The sequence below is a fragment of the Triturus cristatus genome, chromosome 10 (assembly GCF_964204655.1).
Source record: "Triturus cristatus chromosome 10, aTriCri1.1, whole genome shotgun sequence".
Taxonomy (NCBI): Eukaryota; Metazoa; Chordata; class Amphibia; order Caudata; family Salamandridae; genus Triturus; species Triturus cristatus.
This window is the reverse complement of record NC_140593.1, coordinates 203,528,470-203,545,746: the sequence shown is the minus strand read 5'-3', so window position 1 is coordinate 203,545,746 and position 17,277 is coordinate 203,528,470. Positions and strand designations below refer to the sequence as shown.

At 43.8% G+C, this 17,277-nt stretch overlaps 1 protein-coding gene across 2 annotated transcripts in view; it reads right to left on the bottom strand.

Moving 5' to 3' along the window:
* Nucleotides 1-17,277, bottom strand: part of DGKB (diacylglycerol kinase beta) — a 1,940,047-nt gene that overhangs the window by 1,589,645 nt on the left and 333,125 nt on the right. The gene's annotated exons all lie outside the window — the stretch shown is intronic.

Here is a 17,277-nt window from a genome sequence, read left to right as displayed (position 1 = left end):
AAATAGAGTGTTAATTTTCTCCAAAAGTGTAATTCATCAATGCATGTTGTAGTGCACTTTGTAGTACAACAATAATACCACAAACATACTACAAAAAGCTATTAACAAACTACATTTTGTAGTACTGTCAAATACATGAAGCTATTCACAAAAGTAACTTACACTCTTGAGTAATTTACACATCTAATTTACTCTTACACTTTTGAGTAACTTTACTACCTTTGGCTAGTCACAACATTGGAGAGTAAATTCACTCATAATTGAAATAGTCAATTACACTTATAAATTACTCAAAAGTGTAATCTATATTTGTGAATAGCCCATGCTGGTTGTGAATGGACTCCAGGTCCTTCAATGTGGTGAAGACATGTAAGTTACCCTTTTTGAGTAAATTTGCACTCTGATTATGTGAATAACCTATACAAAAGCATAAATTATTCATAAAATGTAAGTTACATTTATGAATCAGGCCCAGTGTTTTAAGTCATTCCTATTCTCTAAAGTTATAAACTTGTTGTCTGTCACAAGAGACTACTTTTATGTCCAAGCAGCTGATTCACAAAAGCAATTATGAGCTTGAGAAGTAGTACTAAAGGAGTCCTCTTTTATGTGCTCTTCCATGTCTTTGTAAATCCGCCCTAAATTGTCCAAATCCTTATTAATTAAAGTGCAAAGATGGCTTAACCCTTTCTATTTGTTCTAATTGTATATGAATATTCTGGTTTTATTCTCATTCTAAATGATTTGGGGCCAATTCAAAAAGGTATCTAATAGTTAGTAAAAGACTAATACTTTCTGATTAGGTCCAGAAGGCATTTACCACACACTTAAGCGTTCAGGGAGTTGTAATGTTCATTAGCCTCACTTGAACTAACTTATTTATGATGCAATAGCATTATTTAAAGTAAAATCACAATTTATAACAATATGTGAAAAAGGAATCTTAATACTGGAACATTATATCTCAGTTCACAATCAACCCTGAATTAATTTTAATAACCATAACCAACTACAGAAATGGTATGAGCACTTTTCAGAGTGCTTAATATTTAGTATTATTCTCCATGACTCAACGCAGAAAAGAAGAGACCTCCAGAAATACATTTGTTCAAGAAAATATGATGCTTCTGTGCACTTAGTGGGGGTGAAATAGATTACATCAAACCACGGCAGAACACTCACATTTCAGCATACATTCCATTCACTCTGTCAAGTGACCCTTCCAGAAGACATTCTTTGAAATAGCTACAACCATCATTTTGTGTATAACTAGTCCAGTTACTTCAAGTTTGAACCTATCCAAGATCAATCAGTATTCGATTTCTGCACCAAGTTGTAAGATATTGGATGGCGTGCACCCCAGTCAACCAACTAAACAATTATTTAGAGTCTGCACTCCATGACATCAGTCCATGCCATATGAATCCATCTCATTCCCTACAATATATGGGATGCAGGCTAGGGGTGATGCTGGATGAACATGGGAAACCATGAATTTGTTTTAAAACAAGTAAATATATGCCCAGGATTACAGGCCATGAGGAAAAGGGCTCTCATCAAAATATTCTATAACAATGAACTTCACCAGACATCCAAAGATAGTTGTGGATCACTAGCACTAACAACTATCAACCTTCCCCAAATTGTAGGAGAATAGGGATGAAAGCCCAAATTCAACAGTCAATATGAAATATAAAGGATCATGTCACTTTTGAAAGAGTGGAAATGTGATACAAAAACAGCAAAACAATATAAAAAGATGAGGATAAAAATGTACTTTTAAATTCTTTGGAAAATCAAACAGAATACAGAAATGGCACCAATAGACATACATGGTAAATGTGATGCATTTGAAAATCAAAGGAAACCAAAGAACAAGAAAAAGAATTAACATGGGTTTTTGTGTCCTCCAGATAGCTTAGCAAATCCTAGGCACAATGTAGCTAGTTTTTTTTAGCTCTTCCAGTTAAACAAATGATGGGTCAGATATAATCTGTGGTATCCCTCTTTCAATCATGGACATCTAGTATGCAGAACCTCAAGCAAGAAAATATGCTATCAGGAGCTGAGGTTCTAAGCAGCCCTCCTTACATAAGTGCTAAACTTTGTTCTGGTTTGAGATATGATCCTTGGCTTGAATTCTTTGAAAGGATTAAAAGCAAATTTCCATTCACAGTGTCACCTTTTTAAAACAATTGGCTGGAGTTTTCCAGCAAGGTAACTCTTGACTCTCAAGGAGGTACTTACACCACAAACCCTGTTCCAATCCACAAAGGATTCCAACACTCCAGTCACAGGACCCTCATATCTTTTAAGAGTAAGAGGTCTGTGCCAGGCCAATAGATTTTCGACAGCAGTTAAAGGCTGTTGTGCCCTTCAAGTCCATGTCAAGATTTATTTCTAGAAGGAAAATTCAATGAGGTGGGTCTGGGCAACTTCCCAAGTATTCCTTATACCTGGAGTATAGGAATCCCTCCATTGACCATATATTCCTCAGGTCTTGAGCACCATGAAGAATAGTCTTGCTTGTCTATATATGAATACATTAATTTAAGATATTAATCAAGACCCATTTCACTGATAATAAATATTTTTCCAGACACATTAACATTCACAGCAGATGTTGACACACACACACTGTGATATCTGGTTAAAGGCTGCTCAAATGTCACATGGGCATTGTGGGTGAAATGTAAGTTGAGAACCTCCTTCCTCGAGAAAAGGTTTCTGGTCAGTAAAATGAACAGGGCCAAACATTTGCACCAAAACATACAGAGGCATTTCCCTTGTTTGATAAAGAAACCAACAATTCATCTTCTGGATTCCAGTAGCAAGAGAGTCTGAGGAGAGATTACTACTGAACAATGTGGGCCATTCATATCTTTCCAATGGAGAGAGATTAACCTTCAGCTGAGAGTTTAATCTTTAGCAACTTTGTGTCCTTATCCTGTCAATTTCCAGCCATGTCTTTGAACCAACAGCTAGGTTCAGCTCACATCAAAACTATTATTATACACCAACTGGAGTTTTGATATCAGCGTAGTATAAGTATTGACATATATATTCTACTGACTGGAAAATGGAAAGGAGTTGTATCTCTCTTTCTTCCAAAAAAAATGTGAGACATAAACTATACTGTTTCATTTGTGTGTTTCAGGAAAAATTGCTAATTATTACTTCCAGGCCTCATAAAATAGTTGTTAGACCTGTCAGCCTGAGGGTGGCCTTCCCCCAAACTTTTTGCCTTTCCTCCTCTATTTTGCTGAGCTTATTTGTGTTGGCCTTAATCCCCTGTGCACTTTACCACTGCTAACCAGTGCTAAAGTGCTTGTGCTCACTCTAACATATGGTTAGCTTGACTTACACCCAATTTACCTATTTAATTTACCTTTTAGTACCTTGCAAAATGCTATACCATATACACAGGGCCTGTAAATTAAATGCTACCAGTAGGCCTGCATCGGCTCTATATAATTATGCAATGCCCAGCCGGACATTGAAGTTTAATGAGCAAGAAAAACAGATAATTTAGACATACGTGTGAATATTGAGTGGGACACAGTCCTGCGTCCTTCAACACTTAACACAATTACAAACAGTCACACATAAAAGACATTTATCAGGCTGAAGAGAGAAGCTTATTGCCGATAAGGAATTCAATGGCAAGCTTTCAAGACGGTACAATGTCATGCACAATTTTAACATATGTGTTTAACATGCATGTTTGTACATAGGGTCGACGACGTTTCGATCTATTTACACAATACATAGTTCATCATCAGGACTAGTGAATTAACAAGCCTGAGAGTACAATTCCTGTGAAAAGATGAAGGGGGAGGGATAGAAAGAGAAAGGAGACATTCATTAAAACAACCTGTAGATACTGAGAGTACTCAATAATGACAATGGTTATGCACGACAATTCCTAAGTGAATCATGAGCCAGAGGAGGCTGTTGCAAGTGCGAAGGAACTTGTTCTACATTTTAAGTAAGGAAAAGAATATCGGAAGAGGGTTACAAAAGTACATCCACCTCAATTACAAAGGTGAGAGAAGCGGTACATAAATTAGGTGTGAAGAACTGATGGCAGAATGAAACCAGAGAATAGGAGGGGTGAGTTAGGTCTGTAGACCGTGAATTTACGGTACGCGATCAACGGCGTGCACAATTGGCTGGTACAATGTTAACCGCAGTTAAGAGTGTGAAAATACCCGCATTAATACAGAGTGCCAAGGAGATGTGAACTATATGTGAGGTGACCTAATGCGAGAAGGCGGATGGCGGTAATAACGTAACCCGATCGGCGACGTGAGGTAATCAGGTGGAATAGGAGGCATAATGAGCATAGTGAGGGAAATAACGTAACCCGATCGGCGATGTGAGGTAATCAGGTGGAATAGGAGGCATAATGAGCATAGTGAGGGAATTAGGAGACTGACCTAGAATGGAGGCGAACAGAATCGTTGCTACCAATTGGGAGGAACCGAGATAGGGTTGTTGTCCGGAGGTCCAGCGGCCATGAGGAGGATCACAGAATGGGGCAATCGCTGGAACTGAGGGGAGGGAACTGAGGGTAAGGGGATGGGAAATTGGAGCAACGGTAGGGGAAATAAATAAATTAGAATAAGGACTCACCACTTGTTCGTGACGGCGTGCAGAAGGAAAGGGTGAGCGGAGCTGTTAGGATAATCGACTTCCGAATGGGGCGGCTTGACGATCCAAGATGCGCCTAAGGAAGAGCGTAGTATGGGAGTCAGAGACAAAGGGGGGGCCATTGATCGAGGGTAATGGGGCGGGACAAGGACTTACCAGAGAACGAGTGAGCTGCACGATCGCAGGGTGAAGATAGAGAACTACGCACAGTTACTAAAGCAAGCCCGGGAAAGACTCAGATGGTGAACTCCTCACCAAACTCTACAGGAAACCTACCGAACGGAACACACTGTTGAGATATGAGAGTAACCACCCCAGGGCCCTGAGGGATTCTCTACCTTACTCTCAATTCTTGCGTATTCGGCGCAACTGTTTTTCTAAAGAAAACTACTTCATTGAGGCCTCAGTTCTTTCGGATAAACTGAAAGCTCGAGGTTACCCTAAGCGACTTGTCCGCAACGCCCAGAAACGGGCCTGGTATTGCCCTAGGGAAGTCTTGCTTACACCTAACCCCAAAAGAGAAACTAAAAGAATTGTATGTGTGACCACCTTTTCGGATATTTCCAATCATGTCCGCAAATCTGTTCTTAAACATTGGCCCATACTAAATGCGGGTATGCTTAATCTAGAAAGACCATTGTTTGCCTTTCGTAAAAATTGAAATTTGAAAGACCATCTAGTGCGTGCTGCGATCCCCAGAAAAACACCCCCAAACAACATTGAATGCCCATTGGGGACTCACGCCCTTGGTTGGTCACGCTAAGTGTGGTAATTGTAATCTGTGTGACTATACATTAGAAGGCAAAACTTTCTCTTTTGGTAACATTGTCATTAATTCTAATGGTTTCTCGAACTGCAACACATGCAACGTGATCTACTTGATTCAGTGTCCATGCAACAAGAACTACATTGGTCAGACAACCCAGAAGATCAAAACAAGAATCGGACAACACCGCAGCAGGATCCGCTGTAATGTCCCAAATGCACCATTGGTTGAACATTTCAAACTGGCCAACCACCAAGACAACGAGATCAAATGGACAGTTCTACGAACCATCAAGCTGCCACCAAGAGGCGGCGATTTGGCACAAATCCTCAATAAAGAGGAGTTGAAGCTCATTATTCTTTTGGACTCAATCCGTAATGGTCTTAATAGGAATGAGGACTGGTTGTCCCTTATTTAAAGAATCGTGAATTTTTATTCGCAAATTCAATGTTCTGACACTTGGCAAATATTCCTTCCTGTCTGTAACTATTGTAATTTATTTTTTGTCATTTCAATTGAATTGACCTGCTTAGCTGAATAATGTACTCCTCGTTGTTTCTTATTCCTATTTCCATCACTCCTTGATTACCAACACTGACCCAATATGGCCGACACAAATCCCCTCACGGTTGCCCGTGTCCATACACACTGCACGTCCTGTCACATGACACGGTTGTGGTTGGTCACGTGTCTTTCCCGGGCTTGCTTTAGTAACTGTGCGTAGTTCTCTATCTTCACCCTGCGATCGTGCAGCTCACTCGTTCTCTGGTAAGTCCTTGTCCCGCCCCATTACCCTCGATCAATGGCCCCCCCCTTCGTCTCTGACTCCCATACTACGCTCTTCCTTAGGCGCATCTTGGATCGTCAAGCCGCCCCATTCGGAAGCCGATTATCCTAACAGCTCCGCTGACCCGTTCCTTCTGCACGCCGTCACGAACAAGTGGTGAGTCCTTATTCTAATTTATTTATTTCCCCTACCGTTGCTCCAATTTCCCATCCCCTTACCCTCTGTTCCCTCCCCTCAGTTCCAGCGATTGCCCCATTCTGTGATCCTCCTCATGGCCGCTGGACCTCCGGACAACAACCCTATCTCGGTTCCTCCCAATTGGTAGCAACGATTCTGTTTGCCTCCATTCTAGGTCAGTCTCCTAATTCCCTCACTATGCTCATTATGCCTCCTATTCCACCTGATTACCTCACATCGCCGATCGGGTTACGTTATTTCCCTCACTATGCTCATTATGCCTCCTATTCCACCTGATTACCTCACGTCGCTGATCGGGTTACGTTATTACCGCCATCCGCCTTCTCGCATTAGGTCACCACACATATAGTTCACATCTCCTTGGCACTCTGTATTACTGCGGGTATTTTTACACTCTTAACTGCGGTTAACATTGTACCAGCCAATTGTGCACGCCGTTGATCACGTACCGTAAATTCACGGTCTACAGACCTAACTCACCCCTCCTATTCTCTGGTTTCATTCTGCCATCAGTTCTTCACACCTAATTTACGTACCGCCTCTCTCACCTTTGTAATTGAGGTGGATGTACTTTTGCAACCCTCTTCCGATATTCTTTTCCTTACTTAAAATGTAGAACAAGTTCCTTCGCACTTGCAACAGCCTCCTCTGGCTCATGATTCACTTAGGAATTGTCGTGCATAACCATTGTCATTATTGAGTACTCTCAGTATCTACAGGTTGTTTTAATGAATGTCTCCTTTCTCTTTCTATCCCTCCCCCTTCATCTTTTCACAGGAATTGTACTCTCAGGCTTGTTAATTCACTAGTCCTGATGATGATCTATGTATTGTGTAAATAGATCGAAACGTCGTCGACCCTATGTACAAACATGCATGTTAAACACATATGTTAAAATTGTGCATGACATTGTACCGTCTTGAAAGCTTGCCCTTGAATTCCTTATCGGCAATAAGCTTCTCTCTTCAGCCTGATAAATGTCTTTTATGTGTGACTGTTTGTAATTGTGTTAAGTGTTGAAGGACGCAGGACTGAGTCCCACTCAATATTCACACGTATGTCTAAATTATCTGTTTTTCTTGATCATTAAACTTCAATGTCCGGCTGGGCATTGCATAATTATATAGAGCCGATTCTGGTCTATATTTCTCCCATGTTGAATTGCTTTTGAAGGACCTATTGTTTTTCAAATTAGTAAGTACCCTAGGTCCTTCCTACCTCACGGGTTTCCCCTTGTCAAGTATAAAAATAAAAACCAGTAGGCCTGCAGCACGTATTGTGCCACCTACGTATGCAGCCCCTCAAACATGTCCCAGGCCCGCCACTGCAACCTGAAGGCAGTTTTACATTTCTATGTTGACTTGGCAATAATCCCCCCTCGCCAAGCATTAAACTCCCCTTCTATTCCATATTAGTCACCCCTAAGGTAGGTCCCATGTAACCTATTTTGCAGGGTTCCTTGTAATTTAAAGGTTGAACATGTACTTTCTAGTTTTTTATGTCATGTTAGTGCAAAACTCCTATATGTGTTTTTCACTACTGTGATGACTACCTTTACCATAGGATAACGTTCGGGATTCCTTATTACATTTAATAAGCTGTAATTTCCAATTAGGAGCAGGTTCCTATGTCATGTTTGGTGTCTTTGGAATTGAAATTAAAAAAAAACATATCTAATAGCAAAGTCAGGCGCATCGCTGGGAAAAAACAGTGATGCATCACAGTTCATAGCGCTTCTCTTGCAACACCATGGGAGCCGAAGCCTGGAACGTTGGACAGTCACCGGGGCCCAGAGGCCTTGCTGGGCCTGAGTCTGACACCCCGTATGGGAGGCGGAGGTGCAGTGGAGTTGCTGAGGACTGATGGTGGAAGCAGACCGCGTCGGGACCAAGCCTTTGGGAGGTGGCAGTAGACATTGAGGCTTCGGCGATCCCCCTTACCTGGTGGAGAAGTCTGGCAGGTCGCATGGAGACATGTTGCTGACCTGTGTGAGAAGACAGCCTGGCACCCCTTGAAGCTGTGATTGCTAGAGGCACTCCTGCGCACCAACATAGGGAGGTCTGCATCATATAACAGGCGCCACCACTACACCGGGGTGCATGATGGAGATTGCCAATGGTGGGCCACGCCTCTCTGCACCACAGGCCAGAGGTTGTGGTGCTGCCCGGCTGCTGTAGAAGGTGAGGCCGCTGAGCTGTGCCAAACTTGTGTGGTGGGAGCACTGCAACCTCACGCCTAAGAGGGCCCTGCTGCATCACCTGCATTGGGAGGTTCCCCAGCGTACTTGGCAGCGACTGCTGTCCCCAGGGTTGTGAAATCTCACCTGGCTGAGGCTCATGCTAACTGAGTCACAGATTTGGAGACAGCGTGGTGGATTGAACACCGGTGTCAATGTCCAGGTGAGGAGAAGTTGTGACAGGGAGCGGAGGAGGCCTGGGGTCATGTCAGGCCCAAGCCTAGCACTGGTGAGTGACGCACACTGGGCCCTGAGCAATCCCTGGGCTGCCGAGGATGCACATTGCCGAAGACACTGCACAAGACAAGTGAAGGAATCCACTAACTGGCTCAAGTTGCTGAGATCAGCCATTGTTGGCAGTGGGTGCCAGGGCACGGGAGCCGCTTTGGGCCCAGGCCCTTGGTTATGCAGCTTGATCCACCGTTACTTGCCAGGGAACTGGGGAATCTGGAATCTGGTCACCACTATTAGATCAGAGGAGGCAACCGGGTGGTGCTGCCTTTTCTCGCTCCCTGGTAGTGATCTTGTGAGAGGTTGGCCTGGTATATGCTATCCACTAGTTAAAGTGGGCCCCTTGTACCAGTCCAAACAAACCTTATAGTGATTAAATAGGTCAAAGATAACCTTAGAAACTTATCCAAGTGGTAGCTGTGGAGAGCAGCCTTCAGGCTTAGCCTTGAAGGAGCTTGTTTTACCAGAATGCAACCTTATTGTATTGGTTAAATGAAAGGAGAACAACACAGTAGTTATAAAAATATGTATTTATTATTATAGCACACTCTAAATACTTCATAGTATCTGCTACATGTAGATAAACACAAAACGCACACCACCATAGCACAGAAACAAACGTAAGTAGCACTAATACACAGTGGGCTCCAGGGTGAGACCACACCATATTCTAAAATAGTGGTATACGAACCATGACTTGAGTCAAGACAGTGTCTGGAGGATGTAGAATCAATGGGACCCCAAGGAACCACCCAAGGTGAGTAAGTAGGGACCCCACGGAGGATGGGTGCAGTGTGGAAACACGACCGCATGTTCCATGCAATTCTATGGGAGAGTCATGGTTTCAGTTTTAAAGTTTAAGGACCCTTCTGAATGGACTTTGAAGACACCCGAGTGGACCTTAGGAGGTTGGAAAGCCACCCCACCTGTCGATACAGTAGTACCAGCGTTATTTATCCCAGGGAAGCTGGATGCAAAGGGTCGTAGTGGTGTCGGAAACCGCTGTCAAACTCAATGCAGGATTTCGAAGAAGAGCCACTGCAGGGAAGAAGGAAAGTGTCCATTGGAATCCAAAGGTGGATGCTTGATGAAGAGTACTGAAAGTAGAGGGGACAGAGTCTGGGTCACTCAGGAGTGACCAGGGGCTCGGTATACGAATGCCCACAGATGTTGGGTGCTTCGGCTGCGAAGAGGGGGTTATTGACTCTGTAGCCACAGGGACCAGGAGATGTTTAGGATGACCAGCAGCTGGATACGAGCTGTCCCACAAAGGATGCCGAGTGCTGAGGGGTCGGTGTCTGGTGGGAGCACCAACAAGCCCTGGCAGTGGCAACCCATGAAGAAGATCAAGAAATGTTACGGTTAAGACCAGCAAGGTCCAGGAGACTCACCAAACACAGGGGAGTCAGGGCAAGCCTGGAGCAACCGGGGAGCCAAAGAAAAGCAGTGTTGACCCTCAAGAGGACACACAGGCTGGAGGCACAGGAGTCATGAGGGACCTCAAGCAGTTTCACAAAGCAGCAGCCCACGGAGCACTTGGTGCAAGGAGGCTGGAGCTCTTTGGTGTAAATGATGCCAGAGGTTGGGGCCACTGGGAGCCCAGTGCACTTGTTCTGCAAACATCAACAAGCATAAGCACTTGCAAAAGTATTTGGTGAACATAGGTACAGGTATTGCAGCCCCCACAAGGGATTCTGACCAAACATTTGGTGAGAGGGCAGCTTGGACCTTGAGGGGCTTGGAAACTGAACTCCTGTGTTGCTGGAGCCTTCAAAGTCCGTAGGAGCTCAGGAGGAGCAGATCTATCAATTAAAATGTGGTGCCTGCGATTGCAGGAGAGTGACTCCTTCACTCCAAGGGAGATATCTTCAGTTGTCCTTGATGCTCCACAGGTCCTGCACAGAGCCTGTATGCTGCATGGGCACAGACGATGCTTCAGACTGAGAGGGAGACAGTCAACGAAGTCCAGCAAGGTCCAGAGTGTCCAGACGGTCGAAGTTCAGTGGTTTCTAGTTCAGAACTTTGTCCATGTCGAATCTAGGGTCCTACAGCCATCCCTTTTGTACCCAAGGGAGAGGGTTGGACAGATTCAGGGGACCCTCGCAGGGGAGGTTCTGTACAGTGGAGAGGATACTCCCATGTCCTTTGTCCAGGTTCACGTCACAGCTGGAGCCAACGGCTCCCAGGACTGGTTTGAACTGGACTATGCACAGGGACACCAAATGCACCCCTCATGCAGTCTTTCGGTCGCTGGCAAGCACATCCACCCAGGCCTAATATACTAAATCCTGTCTGGGAGGTGGTCACACCTCCCTGTGACAGGATGCCTATTGTTCTGCCTTCCCCTGCTTGAGCTTGGCTCAGCAGCAGGAGGACAGAAATGTGTCTCTTGTCGGCAGTAACGCTTTTGGGCTGCCCAGGAATAGAAGGCTGGTACCGGGAACACCCAGGACCTCACAAAGCTCGTTTTTGAGGGGTGGAATCATACCTCCCACACCGGTTACCGGTGTGAGGGTATGAGTCCACAATGTTTGATACCAAACATGATAGGGTTACTTTCAGCCGTTTTAGAGTTGGTCCTCACGCGGTCGCATAATGCCACTCTATACATCGTAAATGGCTGATACACCGACAACCCGGGAGAATGGACTCCGTAGGCTGCAGGGGTGTCCTGCTCATGCAGGGGCACCCTCTTACTTAGAAACAAGCACCCTGCGCACCCTGCCTTCAGGATTGATAAGGCCTGCTCTAGGGGTGACTTATAGGATTGAAGTGCAGTGACCCTTTGATATAGGAAACCTATATCTAAAGTAAGAGGTGCTTGCACCATCTTACACAGGTTGCAATGGCAGGCCTGTAGTTCCATTTTGCATGACCTCTCATGGGTGGCATAATACATGCTTCAGCCCATGTGAGGCTTCTGGGGTACCTATTCCCTGGGTACATGGGTATCATATCCTAGGGACTGACAAGGGTGCCCCAGTATCCAACCAGGAGTGTACCTAAGTACATGGTATAACAGTTTATGGAGAAAGCAGATAGGCTGGGGTCCTTATTAGTAGGATCCCAGTCAGACTAGTCAAAAACAGTATCACATGATGCAAAAAGTGGGGGTAATCATAAGAAGCAGATCCTACTATCCTACTGAGCTCTTGGGTGTACAGGTGACTACCCCTTAGTGGACTTGCTCTTCCCACAACACAGCTCCGTCTGGTAGCTGCTGCTGCTGTCCCCATCTGCTGCTACTGGTTCCTCTGACCTGGAGGTCAGGTGTTCGAGGCTCTCCTCTCCTGCAGGGTCCAGCCTGCGCCTCATCGTTGGTGGTCCAGTGGAAGAGCATCACTGCTCTGCTGCTTGACTGCCCTCCTAACCGTCTTTTCTGCTGTTCATGTCCCTCTTTCCGCTCTTCTTCGTTGCTTTCTACCTATGGCTTTGTATATTTTTCTTTACTTTCTTTGGCTTTGTCTTTCCTGTGCTTTTCTACAGTTCCTTTTCCCTGTCCTCTCCCTCATTGATGCTGCGATCTTCCGCAGCCCTGTCCCTCCAGCTTCTTCTCCTGCATTTCCCGCTTCGCAGCTGTCCAGCACCCCCACAGCACTACTTAATGGTGGCTGCTGTGTGGCCATGCGCAGGGGATGTGCCGAATGCACTCCAAAGGCAAGCCCGTCCAGTGCAAGGAACCCTGCCTCCCGGGCACTCCACCGCTAAGATGCCAGCACCCTCCTCGCCCAGAACCCTGAATGCCACTCTGCCTGCCATGTAGCATCACAGAATACCCTTGCATCCTTCACCTGCTGAAACTGAAAACATACAACACACCAGCGCCTCATGCCGCCCAGCGACCAACAGCACTCCTTCACATCACCTTCTTTACGTAAACCTGGACCAACCTCTGCTACGGACCGGACATCACTATCACCGACGGCTACAACATCACCCGCAAGGACCACCCCATAATATACCCCATTGTGTCTTGCAGTGCTCTGCATTCATTGACAAATTATGCCTTGTCTTTCAAACTTTGCTCATCTTGCTTGTTCTTTTTGCTCGTCCATTTGTCTTCATCGCTGCTTCTTATCCTGGTTTTTACTGTGTTTCAGTGTATTTATACAATTGTTTTCAGTCATTCCCACCAAATAATCAGTCACCAACTTTGTTTGCTTGTAAACTGTGTTGGGAATTAGCATTGCTTTTCAAATACAATAGACTAATTAAACAAAAATGAATGTATATATTATGTATGACAATGAAACAGATGGTTGTGTACTTCAACAGAATACACCATGAAAGTACGATTTTATCAGTTAAGACAACATATACGAATGGATTACTGTACTAGCGTATTCTATAGGAAAGTTTATAAGGGGCATCTAGCGTGTTAAGTACAATATCAGGATGGCAGTCACCGAAACACCCCCATATCTCTTATTCCTGATGTGTGTATTTATTGCACAAGTAATACAAAACAAACATGATATTTACATCGAGTTACACTTCTTTGCATAGGTCCCCTCTCAAATATTCACTCTTGCCAGGAAAACAAAAACCTCTTCAGTTCTTATTAGATAATTATGTAGATAGATAATTACAACAAAAAAAGTAAATAAGAGTACATACTAACAATAACAAGGAACCCATTTATCTATCAATCTTTGTCAACGCAGAAATAAATTATGAAAACACCCATCAAGAACCAAGATGCGCTTACAATTTACTGCCATGAAATTACAGTAATAAACTCTGGACTTGAAGGGGCATATATACAATGAAATGGCAGAGCGCGGCGCTGCTGCAAATTCCACAGTGTCGCACTCCACCATTTCCAAAATGCAGGGATGTGCGTATTTACAACAATACGGTGCACCCCTGTTTTTTCCCTAGTGCAGGCGCTAAAAATAGCTGGCTAGTGCCAATGCAGACACCCTTGCCCCATAGTGCAAAGGTGCCTGCGCTGAAGGGATGATTGTTTATGTGCATGAAGATGTTCCTTCCAGCATATAAATAATCAATAATGTTGATTTGATAATTCGACGTGTGCTGAGTTCTGCAGCACACATAACAGTAGCATATCACCATTATTTAATGAATGTTTATTTATTCATGATTAGTTAATTATTGTTTTTGTACATGAAGAGACACCTTCATGCGCCAAAACAATAATCAATGGCATTCTGCAGCACACATAGAAAAAGCAAAAAAGAGGAAAAATAAAAGTATTTCTCCTCGTTGTGCGTATTTAATGCCTGCTTTTGCATTGCGTTAGTTTTTGGCGCTGCCTCAGATTTACAGATCCATGTAAATCTCGGACAGCTTCAAAAAGCAATGGGTGTGATGATGGAACGCCCACACCAACACCCATTGCTTGATCCTTTCACGTAGATACCTGCATGAAAGGGTGCCATATTTACAAAGTGCAGTTAAGCCACAAAAGGTGTATTAACGCCACTTTGTATATATAATGAGCAGGGCATTGCACCACTTGAACATCAGTAAAAGTGGCGTTCCAATGGCGCAATCCCCTTGTACATATGCCACAAAGTGTTCAAATGTAATACAGGCCTTCCTGAGTCTGTAGCTTATACTCTGTGATAACACTACAGCTATTTGTGTACACAAAACTTCTGCTTTCAATAACATTTGAAATGTTGTGTGGATCTGAAGAAAAAGAAGATAGTACTCATCTTTCAATTTCGCTTCTCTCCTTAGTTAGATTTCCGAAATTATTACTCTATTACAGTATTTCATTAATGACATGGTTTTCTGCACACTCAAATACATTCTGGGGGGGTTATTTACAAGCCCCTTGCGTCACTTTTGTGGCATTTTTAAAATGGGAAAAGTGACGTACGGGTGGCGCAAGGGGCTTGTAAATAAGCCCCCAGGAATTAATTCAGTTATCCTTCAAGAGACTTGTATAGAAAACGATGTAACAATATTTAAGCGACAGCAGGTGGCACTGTTGATGCACGCTTCGACATTTTAAAGATAAATGTCTTGATGACAATAACAATACAGTGATTAGAAGTATATGTTGGTGATATGTAACGTAATTAAAAATTCGGTATAGTTTTAGCTACCGAGTGAAGGATTGAACCTTAAGGAAAACCAGCAGTGGCCATACAATTAGCAAACGTACAATAAAATACCACAGCGTCAATGTCGTGAACAAAAAAAATATACATAGGTAATTAATATCCTTTATAGTAATACACAAATCGTGTTCTGGACTGCAGCAAGAGTATCCATGCATTAATCCTCATCATCACACAAGGAAAGGAAGCACAACTTAAATCTACAAAGTTCTTTCTTAGGCATCGCACAATATGCAGGCTGAGCGAGGGTTCTTGAAGAGTTTTTACTATATCAACAATCTGTGCATGAACATATCATTTGTGGCTTGTGGACATGTTGGAAATAAATGTCTCGTCTCAAACAGCGAAGATCAGGCCAGCGGGCCTTGAACACTTTCATATCCTCGGAGTGAATGGCATTAAGATGGTAATCACAAAGCATAGCATCCGAATTTAAGAATAGCATGCGAATTTAATATGTGTAATCACAACAGTGGGACAGTAGGAGGCGCTATTGCCCCATATTCAAACTCGGAAGGAATCGTTGTCATGCAATGACATTATTGTAGTTAATTAAAAATAAAAATAAAGAGAGCGACAACGGCAACTCATTAAAGGCTACACCGGCCGTGTGATGTTTTCACCAGAAAGCGTGTGTAAGAGGAAATGATCAGACGCTCCGTTTCCACGAACAGACTCATAAAGATAATAATAACAACAAGGTGGAAAAGGAGCCCGGATATAGACAGGAAATGATGACCACATAATGTCTAATTTGACGATCTTGTGCACCTGAGTTCCAGTCCAAGCATTGGCACTTGACCAAATGTATGATTTCGGGAAAATCAAGTAATCTCTCGGGCATTGACGTTGATTAATCAAAATGCTAGGGGTAGCAAAAGCAACATCATATGCCAGATAACCCTAGCCTGATGTCAATTGAAGTATTATCACACAAACTTTGACCTGATGACATCACAGGAAGTGACATCACTCGCCCTTTAGTCCTCCATTAAATCAAAGGAAGGGACATTGCATGACCTTTAACTCGGTGCTCTCACAGGAAGTGATGCATTTAAACTTTTGGTTAATTAAGTCACCCACAGAGGCTAGAGAATCTCTACAGATACACAAGAAGTATCTTATGAACAAAAATACTGCACATCTTATTGAAAATGCAGCTGCATACATTGTTTCAGGTCGTATCTTCAGATATCCAATTAAGATAATGTAGCATTGATTCAGATAGTGTACAACAATGGAGAATACACTAGTTAAGTTGGAATCAGCCATTATAAGTATCCAATAACTCTAATGTACAAAAACATCATGTCTACAAGCCACTGAGTGCAAGATGTCTGCTGTTTGTAGATGCAGCACTTTGAAATGGGAGACAATGTAAATGATGAGTTTCATGAAATCCATATAAACATAAAGTTAACTCTTTAGTTTAATATTCTCCCATTTCAAAGTGTCACATGTACACACAGCAAAAAGCTTGCTCCCAGTAGAGAGACACAGTGCCATATAGATAATTGAAAAATACAGTCATTTTTATAGTGGGAGAAATTCAGAGTGCAGAATAATGTCCCACATTATGAAACTTTTTATGCACTTTAAATTCCTCCATCTAAAAAAATGGTTGTATGTTTGTGTTAGACATGTAATGGTGCCACATATGCTAAAAGGTATGTCCTGCACCACAAGTATATACAACACATGCTTTCATACTCCCAGAAACATATATCCCATTCATACGAACACATATTCATACATCCCCGAGACCACACTCTCACTGAGACAGATGGCAGCCCTCTGTTCATGCTGGGCAGGCAGGAGGGCAGTGGCAGCTCAAAAGAACACTCAAAGTATACCGGAGGTGCAGTGGCAGGTCCATGGAACATGGTGGGCAAAAGGGAGGGAGACGGTGCTTGCACACAGTTATCAGAGGGCAGGGAGAAGGAAGGTGGGGGCAGGAGGGAAAGCACAGATGCTAAGCAGGAGGGCAAGGATAGGGGCATAGCGGAGGGCAGCAGAGGGCAGGAGGAGTGGGCAGGGACATCAGTCTAACTGGTGGGAAGTAGCAGCACCTCAGACCATGCAGGGCAGGAAGGAGAGGGCAGGGGCATGCACTCGGACAACAGAGGGAGGCAGTGGGTAGGGGCAGCAAGCTAAATGTGCAGGGCAGACGGGAAGGGCAGTGGAGGAACAACAGCCACACAGGGCTGGATGTGGTGGAAGAGATATGGTCTTGGAAAATGAAGGGCAAGGAGGAGAGGGGTTAGGGGCATCAATCTTTAACCCCTTGCGTGCGCACGGCGTCTCCCGGCCGTCG